At 39.2% G+C, this 23,390-nt stretch overlaps 1 pseudogene; it reads left to right on the forward strand.

Annotated features, from left to right (window-relative positions):
* Window positions 1–20,217: 20,217 nt before the first annotated feature.
* Window positions 20,218–22,365, forward strand: LOC135969962 (glycine cleavage system H protein, mitochondrial-like; annotated as a pseudogene).
* Window positions 22,366–23,390: the final 1,025 nt, after the last annotated feature.

Genomic DNA, 23,390 nt, shown 5'->3' on the forward strand with positions numbered 1-23,390 from the left:
CATATACACCATGGAATACTATGCAGCCATAAAAAAGGATGAGTTCATGTCCTTTGTAGGGACATGGATGAAGCTGGAAACCATCATTCTGAGCAAACTATCACAAGGACAGAAAACCAAACACCACATGTTCTCACTTATAGGTGGGAAGTGAACAATGAGAACACTTGGACACAGGGTGGGGAACATCACACACTGGAGCCTGTGGTGGGGAAGGGGTGGGGGGAGGGATAGCATTAGGAGAAATACCTCATGTAAATGAGTTAATGGATGCAGTACACCCACATGGCACATGTATACCTATGTATCAAGCCTGCACGTTGTGCACATGTACCTTAGAACTTAAAGTATAATAATAAAAAAAATGATTTGCTGAAGGAAGAAAACAATATTATACCTTGACACCAATCATTCCAGCTACTGTAGCTCTGCCATTTTAGGTATATAATTTCTTTGGTAAATCGAAAGGATGTCAAGTATGTGAAGGTAATTGAGGATGGCTGCAGAATGGAATGTATGTAGATCCTCAAGTCATTTCAAGTTTCCTGCCTACCTTTTTCTCAAAAAAAGCACATGCATCAGATATGGTGAAAGTTGAGGGAGGAGGCATGGTCAGGAAGAGGGAATATGTTAAGGCTCAGTTGCAAAGGTTGTGTTAACTTACCCTAGCCACTAGGTTGATCTAGGGTGATTTAATTGTCTTAATCTAAAGACTAATATACTTAAAATGACCTACTAAAGGTGAGCTATTTACTCCCATCAATCAAAGAAAGAAATAAGGGAAAGATATTCTTGATTTTCTTCTCATTGTTTTATAGTTTATATCACGACAAGTGGGGATAAGTGAATGGGAAAATACCTTAATAACTTCTTCCTGTAATCTTAATGCCTTGCCATGCGAGAATAAGATACATCAAAAAACAAATCGTTCACAAACCTCCAAAGATCCTTGAAATTCCTCAAGGTTTATAATAAACACTGTGTTAAAGAAATTGCAACAAACAAGGAGGGTAAGGGCGATGAGGGAAGTGAAGGAAGGGACAAAGGACACGAGTGGAGAGAGCAAGTGTCTAGAACAGCTCACTCACACCACAGGGGCCCCACATCAACTCTCTAAATCCCAGATATTGTTAGACATTCACATATGTTATGCCCTATCCTCACAAAAACTTCTCAGGGCAAGTATTACTCTTTTGTTTTCTCATGGTAGAAAACAAAGCTCAGAGAAGTTAAGTAATTTGCAAAAGTTGCACAGCTAATAAGCAACAAAGCCCGATACTTGGTCTGCCTTATCATGCTACCTTTCTCCTATTGTGTATACGATATAGAAATAAATTACTTTATCCTGTTGTGTATACAGGATATAGAAAAATTTTCATCCAGGCCGAGTCCAGTGGCTCGCGCCTGTAATCCCAGCACTTTGAGAGGCTGAGGCGGGCGGATCACCTGGGGGTCCACCCAGGTCTTTATAGTGATTCCTCTATTAGTCTTCTCAGGCTGTCATAACAAAATACCACAAACTGGGTGGCTTAAATGCCAGAAATTAATTTTCTCACAGTTCTGGAGGCTAAAAGTCCAGGATCGAGGTGTTAGCAAATTAAGTTTCTCCTGAGGCCCCTCTCCTTGGCTTGCAGATGGTCACCTTGTCACTGTGTCCTCACGTGGTCTTCCCACTGTGTGTGTACCTCTGTGTGTCCAAATTCCTTCTTATTAAGACACCAGTCAGATTGGACTAGGGCACACCGTAACAGCTTCATTTTGATTTACCTTTCAAAGGCCTTATCTCTACAAATACAGTTCCATTTTGAGGACTAGGGGTTAGGACTTCAACATACAAATTTTTGAGGGATGTAGTTCATCCCATACCATTCTCCATGCAAGCTACCAAAGTCTAGTTAATATGTATACCTTTTGATTCAGCAATTCCTGTTTTAGGTGTTTGTCCTAGAAAAATAACTAGTACATATATCAAAAGATTTTTTTGTTATGTTTTGGTTTTTTGAGATGGAGCCTTGCTCTGTTGCCCAGGCTGGAGTACAATGGCACGATCTTGGCTCATGCAACCTCCGCTCCTGGATTCAAGCAATTCTCCTGCCTCAGCCTCCCAAGTAGATGGGATTACAGGCCCCCGCCACTGCGCCCAGCTAATTCTTGTATTTTTTTTTTTTTTCAGTAGAGATAGAGTTGTCACCATGTTGTCCAGGCTGGTCTCAAACTCCTGACCTCAAGTGATCCGCCCACCTCTGTCTCCCAAAGTGCTGGGATTACTGGTGTGAACCACCGCGCCAGGCGTCAAAAGATATTTATGTAAGGATGCTGACTATAGCACTGATTGAAACAGCAAAAATAGTAAATAACCTAATTGTCTGTTAATAGGACAGTTGTATCATAAATTGCAGTCCAATCATATAAATAACACCAGGCCTGAAAAGATGTCCATGGTAAGTCAAAAACCTCAAGTTGTAGAAAGCTGTATATAGTCTGAACTCATGTTTAAAAATTATATCGTGGCCAGGTGCCATGGCTCACACCTGTAATCCCAGCACTTTGGGAGACCAAGGCAGGCAGAATCTTGAGGTCAGAAGTTCAACACCAGCCTGGGCAAGATAGTGAAACCCTGTCTCTACTAAAAATACAAAAATTAGCCCCGCGCAGTGGTGGGTGCCTGTAATCCCAACTACTTGGGAGGCAGGAGAATCACTTGAACCTGGGAGGCAGATGTTGCAGTGAGCTGAGATCACGCTACTGCACTCCAGGGTGATAGAGCAAGACTCCATTTCAAAAAAGAAAGAAAAATTGTCATCCAGTTTGACGTTATCTTATTATATCATTCAAAGTTCATTACTGTATTCCCTCAGCAAATAAACTACCACTGGTAACTTTTAAAATATATATTAATGTGTCTGGTAGCCATTAGTCAGAAGTATTTGCTAGGACAATTTTGAACTCACAAGTGATACACTGGTAAGCAGAAGAAAATTCCATGGTCTTGAGCTCTCATTGTTGGTGAGGTGAAGAGTACCAGGATAGCCACTCTTGTTGACTCTGTTTATTGTAGGGTGGGGTGGTGCTGGTATTTGGAATACTAATAAAGCAGTGACTGGGTCTATCACTTCAGTTATCAAAAGAAAGAGGCTTTGATGGGTTGTGAGCACTCATGACTGTCTTTGTGAAAAGTGTACACATACTTATTGTTCCCTGTGAAAAATGAGGACTTTGTATACACAGGCCTGTACAGTGGTATGAAAAGTACTTCTAGAGAATCTCTGAAGCAGCAGAACTCTTGATCAGCTCATCTCCCAAAATCTTATCATTTCTCTTCAGATAGCAATAGGAGCAGTTTGAATGTGCTATAGCCTGTTTATAAGTGTGATGTCTGGGAATTAAGTTTATCTTCCAAATCTTTCCTATCTCCAGCTCTTGATATCACTTTTTTTCTTGTAAGTACCTCATCTTTGTTCAAACTCAATAGGTCCCAAAAGCACAATGTTTTCATCTGTCATCAGACATGTATTCCTGAATGAGAATGGAGGTGAAGAGCATGAGGATAGTAGGCCCCTCCTAAGGGACTGGAGAAGAAACAGGTATAATCAGGAAGGCTGTGGGCACAAAGAGAAACCTGCCAATTTTCTTATGTTGCCTGAGACATAATGCTGGAAATCAAGAGAACCCTATCAGTCACTGGGAGTTTATTTCACCCACTAGTGAGGGGAGTGTGGAAATAGCCAGAGGCCTGAAGGCTTACATGAGCAGAGCCCCTTATACTCGAATGGTCTCCCTTGCTATTGTCCTGGGTGAGCCTGACGACCCTTTGCCCCAGTCCTTGTAGGCACCATGAAGGGGCAAAAAGAGAGGGGCTTTGCAGTTAGAATAGAGTTAAGCTCAAATCACAACTCAGCCTCTTACTGGCTGTTTGACTTTGGGCAAATCAACCTGTCTCACAGGGCTAATTTTAAGGATTCAATGAGATGACGTGAGTAAGAGCTTTGCACAGTGCCTGCTACACAACTGGGACAAAATATACAGCAGATCTTTTCAGGATCCTTGCTTAGTACTGCACCAGAACCAAAGCATTGCCTTAAACCCTGGCAGCTCTGAGTCCTGACCCCTTGCCTAAATCCTGCTGAGTTCTTTCTCTAGGTTTGGACCCTGTTTTCAGATTCCTTCCGGCACCAGGATGCAGCTTCAGACAAATATCCTGCCTGCTTACACCTGCCAACTACACTCCAAGTTGAAGGCCAGCTTAAGTCAGACTAGAGTCTCTTGGGCACCTTAGACTTAGTGACTTAGACCAGTGGTTCTCAGCCTTTTCCGGGACTACCTCAAATTTAAATCTCTGTTGGCAGGACCTGGGAATCTGCATTTGTAAAAAAATTTTATTTCCATACGTTTTTGGGGGAACAGATGGTATTGAGTTACATGGTAAGTTCTTTAGTGGTGATTTGTGAGATTTTGGTGCACCCATCACCCAAGCAGTATACACTGAACCCAATTTGTAGTATTTTATCCCTCACACAATGAAAACAATTTTTTTTTATTATACTTTAAGTTCTAGGGTACATGGGCACACCGTGCAGGCTTGATACATATGTACACATGTGCCATGTGGGTGTGCTGCACCCATTAACTCGTCATTTACATGAGGTATTTCTCCTAATGCTATCCCTCCCCCCTCCCCCTACCCCACCACAGGCTCCAGTGTGTGATGTTCCCCACCCTGTGTCCAAGTGTTCTCATTGTTCACTTCCCACCTATAAGTGAGAACATGCGTTTGGTTTTCTGTCCTTGCAATAGTTTGCTCAGAATGATGGTTTCCAGCTTCATCCATGTCCCTACAAAGGACATGAACTCATCCTTTTTTATGGCTGCATAGTATTCCATGGTGTATATGTGCCACATTTTCTTAATCCAGTCTATCATTGATGGACATTTGGGTTGGTTCCAAGTCTTTTCTATTGTGAATAGTGCCACAATAAATACACATGTGCACGTGTCTTTATAGTAGCATGACTTATAATCCTTTGGGTATATACCCAGTAATGGGATCACTGGGTCAAATGGTATTTCTAGTTCTAGATCCTTGAGGAATCACCACACTGTATTCCACAATGGTTGAACTAGTTTACACTCCCACTAACTGTAAAAGTGTTCCTATTTCTCCACATCCTCTCCAGCACCTGTTGTTTCTTGACTTTTTATGATCACCTTTCTAATCTCAAAATAATAACAGCTATTTATGACAAACCCACAGCCAATATCATACTGAATGGGCAAAAACTGGAAGCATTCCATTTGAAAACTGGCACAAGACAGGGATGCCGTCTCTCACTACTCCTATTCAACATAGTGTTGGAAGTTCTGGCCAGGGCAATCAGGCAGGAGAAAGAAATAAAGGGTTTTCGATTAGGAAATGAGGAAGTCAAATTTTCTCTGTTTGCAGACGACACGACTGTATATTTAGAAAATGCCATCATCTCAGCCCAAAATCTCCTTAAGCTGATAAGCAACTTTAGCAAAGTCTCGGGATACAAAATCAATGTGCAAAAATCACAAGCATTCCTATGCACCAATAACAGACAAACAGAGAGCCAAATCACGAGTGAACTCCCATTCACAATTGCTTCAAAGAGAATAAAATACCTAGGAATCCAGCTTACAAGGGATGTGAAGGACCTCTTCAAGGAGAACTACAAACCACTGCTCAACGAAATAAAAGAGAACACAAACAAATGGAAGAATATTCCATGCTCCTGGATAGGAAGAATCAATATTGTGAAAATGGCCATACTGCCCAAGGTAATTTATAGATTCAGTGGCATCCCCATCAAGCTACCAATGACTTTCTTCACAGAATGGGAAAAAACTACTTTAAAGTTCATATGGAACCAAAAAAGAGCCCACATTGCCAAGACAATAAAGAACAAAGCTGGAGGCATCACGCTACCTGACTTCAAACTATACTACAAGACCACAGTAAGCAAAACAGCATGGGGATGTGCATTTTTAAATACTCCCATTTATTCACTAGAAGGGCCACCTCATTAATCTTTTTTTTTTTTTTTTTTTTTTGAGACAGAATCTCTGTCACTCAGGCTGGAGTGCAGTGGCAGACTCTGCAACCTCCGCCTCCTGGGTTCAAGTGATTCTCCTCCCTCAGCCTCCTGAATAGCTGGGACTACAGGTGCATGCCACCACGCCTGGCTAATTTTTTATATTTTTAGTAGAGACGGGGGTTTCACCGTGTTAACCAGGATGGTCTTAATCTCCTGACTCATGATCCACCCACCTTGGCCTCCCAAAGTGCTGGGATTACAGGCATGAGTCACTGTACCAGGCCCTCACCTCACTAATCTTCAACCATTTTTGCTTCCTTGCAGAAGTTTCCAGTAAGCTTTATAACCAAGGCCTTGATTTCTACTTTGCAGATAGTAGGTGCTTAATAGATGTTTATTGAGGAAATAAATGCTTTCTGTTAGATGATATTTTTGTCATACAAAAATAATTAGCCATGGAATTTATAAAATAATGTTAAAATACTGGCACTTACTAGGCGTTCAATAAAGATTGGTTCATGAATGATTAAAACCTGTTGCATTCAGGATGGATGTTGGACAACTATTTGGGAGAAGCCTGTGAATACAGAAGTTCCTTGGGAGCAAATGAAATGACAGCACGTGGAAGAATTTTATGAAGCATGAAGGAATATGAGGAAAAATAATGATGTTATACCATCCATATCTTAGGGTCAGTGCATTCTAATTTGTTCTGTTTGAAATGGAACTTGAGTAAGCAGCTTCTCACAGGTTACAGTGTGTCAACAGGAAGAAGAAAAGAAGGGTCTCATTTACCACCAGCTATATAAGCCCCATAAGGTGACGGTCTCCTCTCTCATTTTATATATATTTTTTACCTTTTATTATGAAACATTTCAAACATAGACAAAAGAGAGAAGAGTATAATAAACCCTCATATCCACCACACAGCTTCAACACTTATCAATGTTTTATCTGTATTGGACTAACCAAAGTAATGTAAAATAGGGCTTCTCAGTTTACTTTAAGGATTGTTTGAAAAGCATATGTAAATAAATGTTCTAGAACTAGGTCAACATTCTTTGGGAAAATTTAGAGATAACATGTACTCCCAGAGCCCATTTACATGTATTTTTCGACATCTGGCTAACAATTCCTCTTTGAGTTAAGTGATTACAACATCCCAAACTCTGCACAATCTCCTGATGAGTGTATATAATAGAGTCACTGTACTTGTCTCTAAAAAAACAATTTATTTATTTTCAGAACTTTAGAAAATTGTGTCTGTGTTCCCATCTGTGGTACAAAGAACCAGTGAGTCCCATTTGTTGTGGTTCCTGCATTTGATGGCTCCAGATGTGCCACCACCAAGCTAGTCTTATGACAATCTAGAAGGCAAGTTGGTGAGAAAGCTTGCATTTCTGGGTTCATTGACTGTTTGTAAAAAGAATCTTTGAGTGTGAAAATGTATAGTCTTAGGGCAAAACATTAGGGAATAATTAGCAGTTTCATGATGAATACAAGTAATTTCTTGAACATTATTATTATTTACTTGGTCCAACCATTTATTTAAATATATGGTGATGTTTCTTAATTACTGGATTTAGCTTCTCTACCTTTTCTTTCCTTCTTCATAGTAACTGATTTGTATTTTCTACTTTTAGTGCAAAGTCATCCATGAGGTGCTAAGTTGTACTCTGACAGTGGGAACTAAACTCTAAACATTAATTAAACCATTGTTTAAAAACATATGCATCATATCATGCTTGTTGAATGTAGTTTCATGTTAAGCCCATTGTATTACCTGATATATATTTGTTGAAGGAGCAAGGCTGAGTGACCCCCTTCCAGATACTTTTCTAGTGACTCATGTTTTAATATCATATTAATGTGTGGCTTTCATCACATTAAAGAAATCTCAGCTACCAACTACAGTATTTTGGGGGATTCAAAATCCATGTTGATAATCTTTCTAACTTTCTGAACTATTGGCTCCTTAACTTGATCTTTGTGACTTTCATTCTGCCTCAGATCCTCTTTGGTGTAGCCAGCCATACCTTAGTTTTCACCATCACCCTCAACTTCTCCACATCTGAGACTGTCAAACATGAAAAGTTTCCTCTGACCACTCCCTATCTTTCTATCTCTCCTATAACTTCATACCTTCTGACCCATTCTTCACATCCTTAGATACAGTCCCTTTGCTCTTCCCCATCCGCTAGTCTTCCTGATTTCACAGGACATCATAAGGCACCTCATGAGTCCCTAGGACAACTTTTCTCACTTTGCCCTCGCCAGCATTCTAATGACTCATCTCACTGTTGTTCTGTCATACCTGTTCTGCCAATTTCCAGCCCTAGTTAAGGAAACCATCTGTATCTTCTTTACCCTTTTCTTGGCAGCTGAACATTTCTGGAGAACATACCATAACCAGACTGACTGACTGCTCTAAAAGTTGTACTATCCAGTTTGTCTTGGAACTCAACAACACTGGACATTCCTTTTCTCACCTCTCATTCATTCACTCTTAAAATAGTTCTATCTGTTGTTTCACTCCTCTGCAGTCTCATCAGATTTCTACATCTACTTCTAACCTCTTTTGCCACCTAATTTATCAGAATCTGGAGGTCATCTGATAAGAATAACTTATAAATATCATTTTGTCCAAATTATTACCTGCTGACTTTATCTTCCCCCAGTTTCTGAAGAATTTCTGTGATTTTCTTCTAAAGCCAGTGTTTTCATCTACCCTTTTACTCTCTTCCCTTCCCATGTACTCTTTGACTTTGCTCTATCAATCATCTCTTCCCCTTACATTTTCTAGGCCTTGCTCTCTTCCAGTCCTCCCCTTAATACCTGCAAACTGTTTCTCTCCTGCCCTAAGGAGACTCTCCCTGGACTCTAATTTCCATTCTTTGCATTTCTGTCTCTCTCCTTCTTCTTTATCCACAAACTTCATCCATCTTGGTTTCTTCTCCCACTTAATCCTAAGCACCTTCAGCCCCTGAAAAGTTCAAGAGCGAAAAACCTCTTAGACCTTCTGCTCAAATTCTGTTTTCAGCAGAATTTGACAACATGGACCACCCTTTTCTCACTAGAACCCTCATCTTCACTGGAATTCATGTTGCATTCTCTTCTCCTACTGCTTCGTGAACTGCTTCTGTGTAGTTTCCTTTCAGGATTCCTCTTCTCCCCCTTTAGAATAGGCCCGTTAAATATAAGCTTTCTGAAGATTCAGTGTTCAGTCCTCTCTTTTAACTCTCAATAGTCCCTTGGTAACCTCATCCTATCTTATGACTCAATTGTTCAATTGCTCTACCTCTTACCTTTGTGAGAATGACTCCTACTTCTGTCCCTTTAGCCCTCATCTGTCTTCCTCTAATCAGACCCTTATTTCTAACTGGATGCTGAGCATTCCATGTTGATGCATTGCAGACACTTTAAACTGATCTAAATTCAACTCATCACTTTTTACTGGTGTGTTTTTGATCTTGGCTAATAAATCCAATGGCATCTCCTTCCACGATTATTTTTCAAATCCATCTTCTCTGTTCACTCCCTTCTTCAGAAACTCATTAACTCTTCTGTGGACTATTGCAATAGCATGTTAAAAAAGTCTCTCTGGTTTCAGTTTGTCTTCCTCGAGTTAGCAAAAAATAGCAAAATAACTGTACCATTCACAGTGATTTCTTCATATTATAGAAAGCTCTTTCTTGGCCGGGCACGGTGCACCACACCTGTAATCCCAGCACTTTGGGAGGCTGAGGTGGGCAGATCACCTAAGGTCAGGAGTTCGAGACCAGCCTCACAATATGGTGAAACCCCCATCTCTACTAAAAATACAAAAATTAACCAGGTGTGGTGGCATGCACCTGTAGTCCCAGCTACTCGGGAGGCTGAGACAGGAGAATCGCTTGAACCCGGGAGGCGGGTTGCAGTGAGCTGAGATCACACCACAGTACTCCAGCCTGGGTGACAGAGCAAGACTCTGTCAAAGAGAGAGAGAGAGACAGAGACAGAGAGAGAGAAAGGGAACTGTCTTTCTTTGGCTTACGTAGTTATCTTTCTCTGTCACCTCGAATGTCACATTTTTGAACACTGCTGCTAGTGTCATCTTCCTAAGGTTCAGATATGACCAAGTCACACTTCCAATTCAAAGACTTTTATATCCTACCCCTTTCCTCTGTAGTCAAAGATCTCCATGATTTGGTCTGAATCCATCTCTCTCGTCTTATCTCCACTCCATTCTTGCAGCCTGGTCTGTGGCAAGTCTCTCAAACAGACCAGGGTCTCAGTTGCCTTTTCTTAGACTATTACCTCTGTCTGGTGGCCTTCCTCCTAGATCAGCTTTTGTAGACCCCCAGAAGGCCAGAGTGGGACCCTGAAAAATTCAGGGCCCATGGTCAGGGACGTCATTCAAATCATTCTCTTTCAAAATGCTCTGTCTCCATCACCAAAGTCAGAACAAGAGTCACCCTGCATTATCAAATGCTTGGTTAATATCTGGAACACAGAACTGAGTACAATCTGTTTTGGCACCCACATGTGTGTTTCTCTTCTCCATTAAAGCATACATCTTGGAAGAGAGGGACACAGCCTAATTCATTTTTGTATCCAACCCAATGAATGTGAAGCACTCCCACAGTAGGTGTCTCATTGTTTATTGAATTGTTGAATTCTATATCAAGCTTTGACTTGATTTAATTTATAGAATTAAGAATCAATTTAGCTTATTTTGGAGAGCAAGATTTTTATTTTGTTTTCCTTAATAATTTAGTCTTTATTATAATATACATTTTCTCCTTATAATGGAACTTCCATAATAGGAATTATTTAGTGGACAAAAAGTCATGATATTCATCATATCAAAACAAGCCATTGGCAATCTAGCAAATAATAACATGCTAAAAGGAAGATACAGTGCATGTGAAAGAATATATGCAAATATCAGGGAAGCTTCTGATTATAATTGAAAGAGATCATGTATGTAAAGTGTTTCCTAATTATCTGGTACAAAGTCGATGCTCAGTAAATGTTACCTCTTATTTTGATACAGCAAGTAAAGTAGCTGGAAAAAAATAATTTGCTTATTCCCATGTAGTTTACATATTTTTGTGTTTCAGCTGATATTGACTTTGAACTGCATTCACCTTTTTAGTCAGAATCAGATATGTCTTTTCATAATTTCAAGAGCAAGTAACAAAGAGTAAGGCATGTGAGAAGTTATCATGATGCAATTAACCATGTGCACTATTGATGAGGACTTGGCTTCCCTCTGTACTACTTGATATTCAGTGAAATAAACAATGGTGGTAATTGTCACATTCCTAACAAAGACATCTGCTAAACCAGGCAACTCGAGCAAAGCTGTTTGCTACTGACAGCTTGCTTCAAATGTGAATGTTGCCATTAAGAAAAAATAGCATTTCTGTATTTATCACATTACCTAGTATGTTGAGTTGGCAGTGTTTCATCTGGAGACCAAAAGACCTATGCCTAATCATTAAATTCAGCATTCAAACTTCTATATTTGCATAAGGGACTATTAAAAGATCTTTAATTTTTTGTCATGTTAATGTAAGTGTGATATATCCAAATGATAAAGAAAATCCCACAGTTCAGAATGGTATCAACTGAAGGGTAAAAGTCTGCTTTTCCATTGTCTCTACTCCTATTACTCCTCCCTAGAGATTATCTTTTGGATTGCACATTATGTAAAAACCACACAAAATAATCATAAGAATCAACCAACTCCACTTCACTTTGTATATGACCTTGAATTTCAGAAAATTCTAATGCTGCATGATGCCAAAAGACAAATCACGCTTGATCTCAGCCAGAAGGCTGAGAGGCGATCCAAAAGACAAATCATTACAGCTTTTGATTTGTCAACTAATGTCATAATAAAAATCTACATTTAAAAGTAATATTCCAAAAGATCCAGAAGAATGAAAGCTTTACTCTCTATTCCCTCATCTAATGATTCATCACCAAGAAGTATCTGAAGCAGTATAATCCTTAGGCCAGAGTGAGAATGTCCCCTGAGCCTGAACCCCAAACATTTGAGGTTTCCACTCGGTCCTTTCTTGGGCCCTGCCCCTCTTCATGGGGTAAGGTGTCTGTGTTGCTAAAGGGATGTACTCACTCAGAGAGTCTGTATGCCCTCATCAGACCACATTTGGGGTAGCCAGGATGGAGGAATTCCCAGCTCACACGGCCCAAGCAACTTCCATGACTTCTTCTGTACCTCCACCCTCCCAAGGGTAGATAGCCATGGACTGGGGAATAAGAGGGTATGGAACTTTGAAGAGTTTGAGAAATCTAAATTAAAACCTAATCTTTCAGGGTTTTATAAAGGTGTCCAGGCAGGAGGATTTAAGTATTTATGTAACAGTTTATTTTGCTTTGTTTGTAACTTTAAAATACTTAGAGTTTTAAAGTCAACATGAGATGTTGACTTCAATATGTGCTTTTGACTCAGATCCCTCAAAAGTTAGCAGGTAGGCCTGATTTGAAGATCATGTTATTGTGAAGCTCATGTAATTAAATGTCCTTCCATGAGAGTTGTGTTTCTAACAGCTCTTTGGAATCAAGGCAAAATGAATTTTACTCTTTAAATCACTAGTTTTTTTTTAAATGAGTAACTTCTGATTTCAAATTATTCTGTCCCTGTTATATATCTGTTGTTAAAATATTCAGGGGAGGAATACTGCAGTAGAGGTAGGACAGAGATTGACTTTGTTAATCTTTTTCAAATACAAATTTTCATAGCTTTCTTTTCATTTGGAACAATTTCTTATAGATCTGCCATTCTGTACTTACTCTCCTGTTTTTTCTATCCATAAATTATCTCTCTTTCTTTGATAATAAGAGCTTTTCAGAACAGAAAATTGTATTTATGCCCACCCTCACTTTACATAAAAGGAAACAGGATACTGTGGAAGGGTAGCATGATCTTTTAGGCAGTTAGGAGTTTTGGTTGTAGGAGATTAGTTCATACAGGTTTGCCAGGCTCAAATCATTTTACACTTAAAAAAAAAAAAAAAGCCGGGCGCGGTGGCTCACGCTTGTAATCCCAGCACTTTGGGAGGCCGAGGCGGGCGGGTCACAAGGTCAGGAGATCGAGACCACGGTGAAACCCCGTCTCTACTAAAAATACAAAAAATTAGCCGGGCGCGATGGCGGGCGCCTGCGGTCCCAGCGACTCTGGAGTCTCAGGCAGGAGAATGGCGTGAACCCGGGAGGCGGAGCTTGCAGTGAGCCGAGGTCGAGATCGCGCCACTGCATTCCAGCCTGGGCTACAGAGCCAGACTCTGTCTCCAAAAAAAAAAAAAAAAAAAAGAAAGAAAAGAAAAGAATACATAGAGATACAAGAGTGGAAGATGTAGCATTTGAGGAAAAGGCTTGCTTCTCAACTATGATCTCGTTTTACCCAGGGTCCATCTCACTGCTTATTTATACAGTCATATAGACAAGAGTTAACAAAATTAATTAAATAGGTATTGCATTTACACGGTTAGTGTGTGTGTGTGTGTGTGTTTTCTCACCCTGTGTTCCATCCACTTTGCTTCATCACTCTACCTCAACAGATGGCCACTGTTATTAGATGCGTGTGTGTGCATGTAGGGTTGCAGGGTTTCTTTCTTTCTTTTTTTTTTTTTTTTTTTTTTGAGACGGAGTCTTGCTCTGTAGCCCAGGCTAAAGTCTAGTGGCACCATCTCTGCTCACTGCAACCTCCACCTCCCGGGTTCAAATGATTCTCCTGTCTCAGCCTCCCCGAGTAGCTGGGATTGCAGGCTCCCACCACAACGCCCTGCTAATTTTTGTATTTTTAGTAGTGAAGGGGCTCCATCATGTTGGCCAGGGTGGTCTAGAATTCCTAACTTCAAATGATCCGCCCGCCTCGGCCTCCCAAAGTGTTGGGATTACAGCCGTGAGCCACCGCACCCGACCTCAGGGTTTCCTTAGACAAATAAAAGTCCTTACACAACTGTTTTTTTCAGTTAACAACATTGAAGATTTTTTGTTGTTGTTGTTACTTCAGAGCCTCTTTGTTCTTTCTTGAGTATTGTATAGAACTGTTCTATTATATGGCTATCCTGTAATTTATATATTTTTATTAATAACCCTTTTTATTATTTTTTTTTTTTGGCAGAGTCTTACTCTGTCCACCAGGCTGGAGTGCAGTGGCGCGATCTCGGCTCACTCCAACCTCTGCCTCCCGGGTTCAAGCGATTCTCCTGTCTCAGCCTCCAGAGTAGCTGGGACTACAGGCGCCTGCCACTATGACCATCTAATTTTTGTGTTTTTAGTAGAGATGGGGTTTCACCATATTGGTCAGGCTAGTCTCAAACCCCTGACCTCAGGTGATCCATCCTCCTCGGCTTCCCAAAGTGTTGGGATTACCGGCGTGAGCCACCGCGCCCAGCCTACTAACCTTCATTTTTAAGAGCAGTTTTATATTTGCAAAAACATTGTGAAGATAGTACAGAGAATTCTCATACACCAGGCAGACAGATTCCCCTATTATTAACATCTTACTTTAGTATGGTACACTTGTTACAATTATTGAGCCAATAATGATTTATTATTACTACCTAAAGTGTATACTTTATTCAGATATCCTTAGTTTTATCTTTTCCTGTTTCATAATATTATACTATGTTTAGTCATCGTGTCTCAGATTCCTCTTGGCTGTGGAAGTTTCTTGTTTTTGATGACCTTGACAGTTTTGAGGAGTACTGGTCAGACATTTTGTAAAGTTTCTCTCAATTGAGATTTATACAATTTATTTTATTTATTTATTTTTGTTTTTGTTTTTGTTTGAGACAGATTCTTGTTCTATCGCCCAGGGTGGAATGCAGTGGCACAATCTTATCTGACTACAACCTCTGCCTCCCAGGTTCAAGCAATTCTTGTGCCTCAGCCTCCCAAGTAGCTGGGACTACAGGCATGCACCACCATGCCCAGCTAATTTTTGTAATTTTTGTAGAGACGGGGTTTCACCATGTTGGCCAGACTGGTCTCGAACTCTTGACCTCAGGCGATCCGCTTGCCTCAGCCTCCTAAAGTGCTGGGATTACAGGCGTGAGCCACTGAGGCCTGCCTAATTTATTTTTGTACAAATATATTTTGTACAAAAAAAGCCCTTTTGATGGATGTTTGGCTTTTTTCCCCAATCCTTTGCTATTACAAACAGTGAGGCAATAAATAACAGTGTATACATGTAATTTCACATGTTGCAGGTGTAAAGGATAAATTCCCAGAAGTGACGTTGGCAGGTTAAAGTGTAAATGCATTTGTAATTTTGATATTATTACCAAATTATCTTCCATAAGAATCTTGCCAGTTTATGCTGCATGCATAAGAGTGCCTGTTTCTTGACAGCTTTGCCAATAGGGCATGTTGTAAAACTTTTAGATTTTCACCTGTCTGATAGAAGAAAACTAGTTATCTGTGTGGTTTTACAATTTTGATAACATTTCTCTGATTATGAATGAAGATGAAGTATTTTATATTTATTAACACTTATTATAAATAGACTCTTTTCCATTCTATTTTTCTAGGTATTTATATATTTTTTATATATAATGTATATATAAATGTATATAAAAATATATATATTTTTAATTATATATATTATATAAATATATTTATATATATTTTATATATATATGAAAGCTATTGCTTTCTGAATAATAATTTCACAATATGGAGATGATTTCAGCTCAGTATCTTAGGGATGCTTGCCATGTGCCTCTATATTAGGGCTTGTATTCATATATTGAATCCTGTTCTCAAATGCAATAGTTATTGGTTATTTTCCAAGAAACTGTTTCCAAGAAACTGTTACTAGCCATCTTAAGAGATGTCTGAGGAAGGTTGCAGCTCTGGTTTCTAGTAAAAATGTTGATCTGTGATGTGTTTCCTTTACTATCTTGTACCTTTCTTACTCGTGTCAGCTAGGACCTGTATTGTTCCATCATTTTTTTCTATGGAGAGCAGAGATCATCACCCAGGTATAAAAAAGTGAGCTTAGCACTATCCCGCTTTATCGGCAAGCTGCAAAAATGCTGCAGTCACATCTACAAAGGAGGTGCCCATCCTGGGCGAAGCATTTATTCTACCAAAGGGAGAAAGATACTGTATTATAATTGCCCTAGGAAGTAAATTAATTCTGAAGTATTTTGAAGAAAAGGATCAGTGTGTACTTTTCATCTTCATGTAGAACCTTCATGTGTATTGGGAAGATCTTATGAATGATCTCAAGAATAAGCATCTCAAATGCAGGCAATGACAAAATCATGGCTTCAAGGATAGAAGAAAATTGCACAGTTCTCTCTTTTCCTGTAATTTCCTTAATTTAATAAATCAACAGTTTATTATGGGCCTTTCATCTTGTTAGATACTGGTATGAGCTCTGGAGATGTAAACATGCTATGACACACTCTCTGATGCCCAATATAATTATAATTTAAGTGAAGGAGACAGACTTAGGAAAAGATAATTATGAATTTACAAATTTATGTTTTAAGTGCTATTAAAGAGAAATGCACAAAGAGTGTAACAGAGACAAATAATAATCTAGGAGATTGGTGGTAGGAATAGAGAGGTAAAAACGAGGAAGTAGGATATTACAGACAAGATGATATTTAAGGAGGAGTGAAAAAGATTGAGAGAGACTGAATTGTCTAATATTATATGAACCCTGACTCAACTGGTCCCTTTAGAAGAAGGCCATCTTTCCTAAAGAATAGGGCCTTACCCTAGTCTTCTGTATGATGATTTTAGGTGGCATACTGATATGACTTCAAATAAAATTGGTTTACTCAGAAAATTACTCTCTTTGAATCCATCTGTTTGGAACTGGTAACCTCTTTTGATATCTTCTAACACTTACATTACTTTTTAAATATAGAGATACTGGGCTCAGGTCCAGAGCCTTCAGGAAGCAATTGCATTTAATAATATTATATTATTTTCATCATATTTACTTAGAAGATAACTTTCTATTTCTGGCAAATGATGCTGGTTTGCTACTTATAGGTGTGATCTAAAGTTATTTATTCACTTATTCACTCAACAAATATTTGTTGAGTACCTTCTGTGTGCCAGGCACTGTTCAACGAACTTGTGAATAAAATATTAGTGGATAAAACAAAAACTCCTGTCCTGAGGACCCTGTAACATAGCTTATTATTTTGCTTAATTATTGTTTTTTAAGTTTAAAAATGGGTTTAATTTTAAGTTAGCAAGTAAATAATGATACATATCGTAGCGGCATAGGATACAGGTGAGAGATACTATAGAGGAGAAATGAAGATGAATGCTACATCAAATTACCTAAGGTTGAATCCTAGTCCTACCACCTATTAGTTCTGTGACCTTGAATAAGTTGCTTACTTTTTTGTGCCTCATTTTCCTCCCTTGTCAAATATTGTGATAATTCAATACACGTTGATTGTTGTTGTTGATATTACTATTATTACATAGATTGTCAAAAATCCCGAAATTTATATTCAAATGACTGAGTTTGGGAAAATATTGGACTAGATTGTTTAAACAGTTTTTTAAAACAATGCAGGGTCTGGGCTTACTTTTCTTCTTAGCATTTTATTTTGACATAATTTTAGACTTACAGAAAAGTTACAAAAATAGAACTAAGAATTCCCATGTACACTTCATCCAGCTTCCCGTAATGTTAACATTTTATGTAACCATATTACAATTGTCAAAACTAATGAATTAACATTGGTATAATACTATTATTAGTTAAACTACAGACTTTATTTGTATTGCCCTGGTTTTCCCAACATCATTTTTCTTTTCTGGGATCCAGTTTGGGATCCCACATTGTGTTCATTTATTTACTTATTTTTGGTTTTTCTTTTCTTTCTTTTTTTATTTTTGAGATGGAGTCTCTCTCTGTCACACAGGCTGGAGTGCAGTTGCATGATCTTGGGTCACTGCAACCTCCACCTCCTGGGTTCAAGTGATTCTCCTACCTCCGCCTCCCAAGTAGCTTAGATTACAGGCCCACGCCACCACACCTGGCCAATTTTTGTATTTTTAGTAGAGACGGGGTTTCGCCGTGTTAGTCAGGCTGGTCTCAAACCCTGACCTCAAGTGATCCTCCTGCCTTGGACTCCCAAAGTGCTGGGATTACAAGCATGAGCCACTGCACCCGGCCCCACATTGCATTTAGTTGTTATGTCCTTTTAGTTGCCAACTATGTATTGTCAACTATGACTCTATGTAGACTTGGTGTCTCTTTGACATTCATGACTTTCACATTTTCGAAGAGTACTGGTCAGGTTTTTGTAGAATGCTCTTCAGTTTTCTGTGTCTGATGTTTTCTCATGATTAAATCAAGTTTATGCCTTTTTTGACAAGCATACACAGAAATGATGGGCCCTTCTCACAACATCATGATCGGGGATTCATGATACCAATATGTCTTATTACAGTAATGCTAGTCTCCTTCACTTGGTTAAGGTGCTATTTGCCAGGTTTCTCCACTACAAAGTTACTATTTTTACCTTTATCACTAATAAATATCTTGGGGAAGATATGTTGAAATTGAAAATATCCTGCTTCTATTCCACTGATTTTAAGCATTCATTAATGGATCTTGCCTGCAACAACAAATATTAGTGTGGTGTTCTGTTTTTAATTTTCTATTTCCCTCATTTTTTTCCAATTAATGTTTATTAATTGGAATTTTATGTAGGCTGTCTCTTTTGTCCCATTAGTTTTTAGAAATTCAATTATTTGTTAATGTCAGTATGAATTCATAAATATTTATTATGTGAATTATAATCCAATGCTATTGTTATTTACTTTTTGCTCAAATTGCTTCAGCTGTGGCCAGTGGGAGCTCTTTCTGGTTGGCCCCTATGTCTTCCTGACATGCCCCCATTATTTTTTGAGCACTTCTTACTTTTTGGCACCACGTGATGCCTCATACTCACCTTGTGTTTTCCCTGCCCCAGCCTCTACAAGCACTTCTCCAAAGAAAGTCCTAAATAAAGTAAAATTTTGCAATATAAAAGTTAAACAGGGCTGAGCATGGTGGCTCACACCTGTAATCCCAGAACTTTGGGAGGCTGAGGCCGGAGGATGACTTGAGGCCAGGAGTTCAAGATCAGCCTAGCCATTATGGCAAAACCCCATCTCTACTAAAAATACAAAAACTAGACTGGGCACAGTGGCTCACACCTGTAATCCCAGCACTTTGGGAGCCTGAGGCAGGTGGATAACCTGAAGTCAGGAGTTCAAGACCAGCCTGGCCAACATGGTAAAACCTTGTCTTTATTAAAAATTCTGAACTTAGCAGGGAATGGTGGTGTGATGTAATCCCAGGAGGCTAAGGCAAGAGAATCTCTTAAACTTGAGAGGCAGAGGTTGGAGTGAACAGAGACTGTGCCACTGCACTCTAACCTGGGCAACAGAGTGAGACTCCATCTCAAAAAACAAATAATAAATAAAAATAAAAATACAAAAATTAGCTGGTGGTCTAATTAGCTATAATCCCAGCTAGTCAGGAGGCTGAGGCAGGAGAACTGCTTGAACCTGGGAGGCAGAGGTTGCAGTAAGCCAAGATTGTGCTGCTGCACTCCAGCCTGGGTGACACAGCAAGACTCTCTCTCAAAGAAAGGAAAAAAAAGAAAGAAAAAATATTAAGAATATGACATTTAAATGTAAAACACTTTAATTAAAAATTGTTTTAAAAACCAAGACAAGGTTTAACAGATGAAAGTGGCATACCTTTTTTTTCTTAGAATTTGACTGCCACTTGAATTAAAGTTTTCCTCACTGTGCTAGGTTAGTAGAATTAATCAGATGACCAAAACATTATATCATGGGGCAGTGGAGGGATGTTATATTTTGAGTGAATAATAATGTAATTCACAGCATAAGAATTAAGAGCAGACAATCTAGAGTCAGAATGTTTGGGCTAAAATCCTAATTCCACCACTTACTAGCTGTGTGACACCAAGCAAGTTACTTGACTTCTCCCAACCTCAATTTTCTAATGGGTAAAAATGAAGTTAATGACAGTACTTAGTTTAGGACGGGCGCGGTGGCTCACGCTTGTAATCTCACCACTTTGGGAGGCCGAGGCGGGTGGATCACCTGAGGTCAAGAGTTCGAGACCAGCCGACCAACATGGTGAAACCCCATCTCTACTAAAAATACAAAAATTAGCTGGGCGTGGTGGCGGGCACCTGTAATCCCAGCTACGTGGGAGGCTGAGGCAGGAGAATCGCTTGAACCGGGAGCCGGAGGTTACAGAGAGCTAAGATCGCGCTATTGCACCAGCCTGGGCGCCAAGAGCGAAACTCCTGCGAACGTGGCGCTATGAGCGGCACGGAGCATGAGGGCTGTGCTCTGCAGCCTGCACGCGCTCAGGGCATCTGCCGCGCCCTGCCTGCCAAGGCCCTGGCAGCTGGGGGCGGGCGCCATCTGGACGCTGCGCACTGGACCTGTTCTGCTCTGGGTTCCTGAATTCACAGAGAAGCATTAATGGATAACAACAGAAAATGGTATTGGAACAGTGGGAATCAATAATTTTGCACAAGAAGCTTTGGGAGATGTTGTTTACTGTAGTCTGCCTGAAGTTGGGACAAAATTGAACAAACAAGATGAGTTTGGTGCTTTGGAAAGTGTGAAAGCTGCTAGTGAAATCTATTCTCTTTATTCAGGAGAAGTAACTTAAATTAATGAAGCTCTTGCAGAAAATCCAGGACTTGTCAACAAATCTTGTTATGAAGATGGTTGGCTGATCAAGATGACACTGAGTAACTCTTCAGAACTAGATGAACTCATGAGTGAAGAAGTGTATGAGGAATACATGAAATCTACTGAGGAGTGATAATGGAACCCCTAAATAAACTAGTATAAATTATGCAACCCAGCAGAATTGTCTTAAATTAGCGGTAGATAGAAGACTTAGAATGGCAACTTTTAGCATTACTGATGGGAGAAAAACTACTGTTAACACTAATGAAAGAAAATGCCCTTTATCTTTCAAATGATTATAGATAAACATAATATTCTTCTTTTTTTTACAATACCTTATGATTTTGTAATGAAAGAAAATGCCCTTTATCTTTCAAATGATTATAGATAAACATAATATTCTTCTTTTTTTACAATACCTTATGATTTTGTATACTAGGCTCTAGTATTCAGAATTCATTAAATTATCCATGGTAAAAACTAGGTATAAAAATTATATAATGTTTGCAGATGGCATGATTGTATATTTAGAAAACCCCATTATCTCAGTCCAAAATGTCCTTAAGCTGATAAGCAACTTCGGCAAAGTCTCAGGATACAAAATCAATGTGCAAAAATTGCAAACATTCCTATACACCAATAATAGACAAACAGAGAGCCAAATCATGAGTGAACTCCCATTCACAATTGCTACAAAGAGATTGAAATACCTAGGAATACAACTTACAAGGGATGTGAAGAACCTCTTCAAGAAGAACTAGAAACCACTACTCAAGGAAATCAGAGAGAACAGAAACAAATGGAAAAACATTCCATGCTCATGAATAGGAAGAATCAATGTTATGAAAAAGGTCATACTGCCCAAAGTAATTTATAGGCTCAATGCTATCCCCATGAAGCTACCATTGACTTTCTCCACAGAATTAGAAAAAAACTAGTTTAAATTTCATATGGAACCAAAAAAAGAGCCCATATAGCCAAGAAAATCCTAAGCCAAAAGAACAAAGCTGGAGGCATCATGCTACCTGACTTCAAACTATACTACAAGGCTACAGTAACCAAAACCGCATGGTACTGGTACCAAAACAGATATATAGACCAATGGAACAGAACAGAGGCCTCAGAAATAACACCACACATCTACTACCATCTGATCTTTGACAAACCTGACAAAAACAAGAAATGGGGAAAGGATTCCCTGTTTAATAAATGATCTGGGAAAACTGGCTAGCCATATGCAGGAAACTGAAACTGGACCCCTTCCTTATACCTTATACAAAATTTAATTCAAGACTTAAACATAAGACCTAAAATCATAAAAACCCTGGAAAAAACCTAGGCAATACCATTCAGGACATAGGCATGGGCAAAGACTTCATGACTAAAACACCAAAAGCAATGGTAACAAAAGCCAAAATTGACAAGTGGGATCTAATTAAACTAAAGAGCTTCTGCACAGCAAAAGAAACTATCATCCAAGTGCATAGGCAACCTACAGAATGGGAAAAAATATTTACAATCTATCCATCTGACAAAGGGCTAATGTCCAGAATCTACAAGGAACTTAAACAAATTTACAAGAAAAAAACAACCCCATCAAAAAGTGGAAACAGGATATGAACAGACACGTCTCAAAAGAAGACATTTATGTGGCCAACAAACATATGAAAAAAAGCTCATCATCACTGGTTATTAGAGAAATGCAAATCAAAACCACAAGGAGATACCATCTCACGACAGTTACAAAGGCAATCATTAAAAAGTCAGGAAACAACAGATGCTGGAGAGGATGTGGAGAAACAGGAATGCTTTTACACTGTTGGTGAGAGTGTAAATTAGTTAAACCATTGTGGAAGACAGTGTGGCAATTCCTCAAGGATGTAGAACCAGAAATACTATTTGACCCAGCAATCCCATTACTGGGTATATACCCAAAGACTTATAAATCATTCTACTATAGAGACACATGCACATGTATGTTTATTGCAGCACTGTTCACAATAGCAAAGACTTGAAACTAATGCAAATCCCCATCAATGATAGACTGGATAAAGAAAATGTGGCATATATACACCATGGAATGCTATGCAGCCATAAAAAGTGATGAGTTCATGTCCTTTGCAGGGACATGGATGAAGCTGGAAACCACATTCTCAGCAAACTAACACAGGAACAGAAAACCAAACACCGCATGTTCTCACTCATAAGTGGGAGTTAAACAATGAGAACACATGGACACAGGGAGGGGAATATCACACACCAGGGTCTGTCCTGGGGTGGGGACCTAGGGGAGGGGTAGCATTAGGAGAAATACCTAATGTAGATGTCGGGTTGATGGGTGCAGCAAACCACCATGGTACGTGTATACCTATGTAACAAATCTGCAAGTTCTGCACATGTATCCCAGAACTTAAAGTATTTTAAAAAATTACATAATTCAAAAATAACGTCGTTATTCTTAAGCCTTCTATAATATTGTAACTTGTGTATATCCGTACCTGGATTTGTGTTGAAATACTTAATGATCTTTCCATTGGAAATAACAGGGAGTGAAAAAGTTTTTGTTGCTTGTACAGTGTCAGATGAAGAACAACACTATCTTAATTTTGCAATATA

The sequence above is a fragment of the Macaca fascicularis genome, chromosome 3 (genome assembly GCF_037993035.2).
Source record: "Macaca fascicularis isolate 582-1 chromosome 3, T2T-MFA8v1.1".
Taxonomy (NCBI): Eukaryota; Metazoa; Chordata; class Mammalia; order Primates; family Cercopithecidae; genus Macaca; species Macaca fascicularis.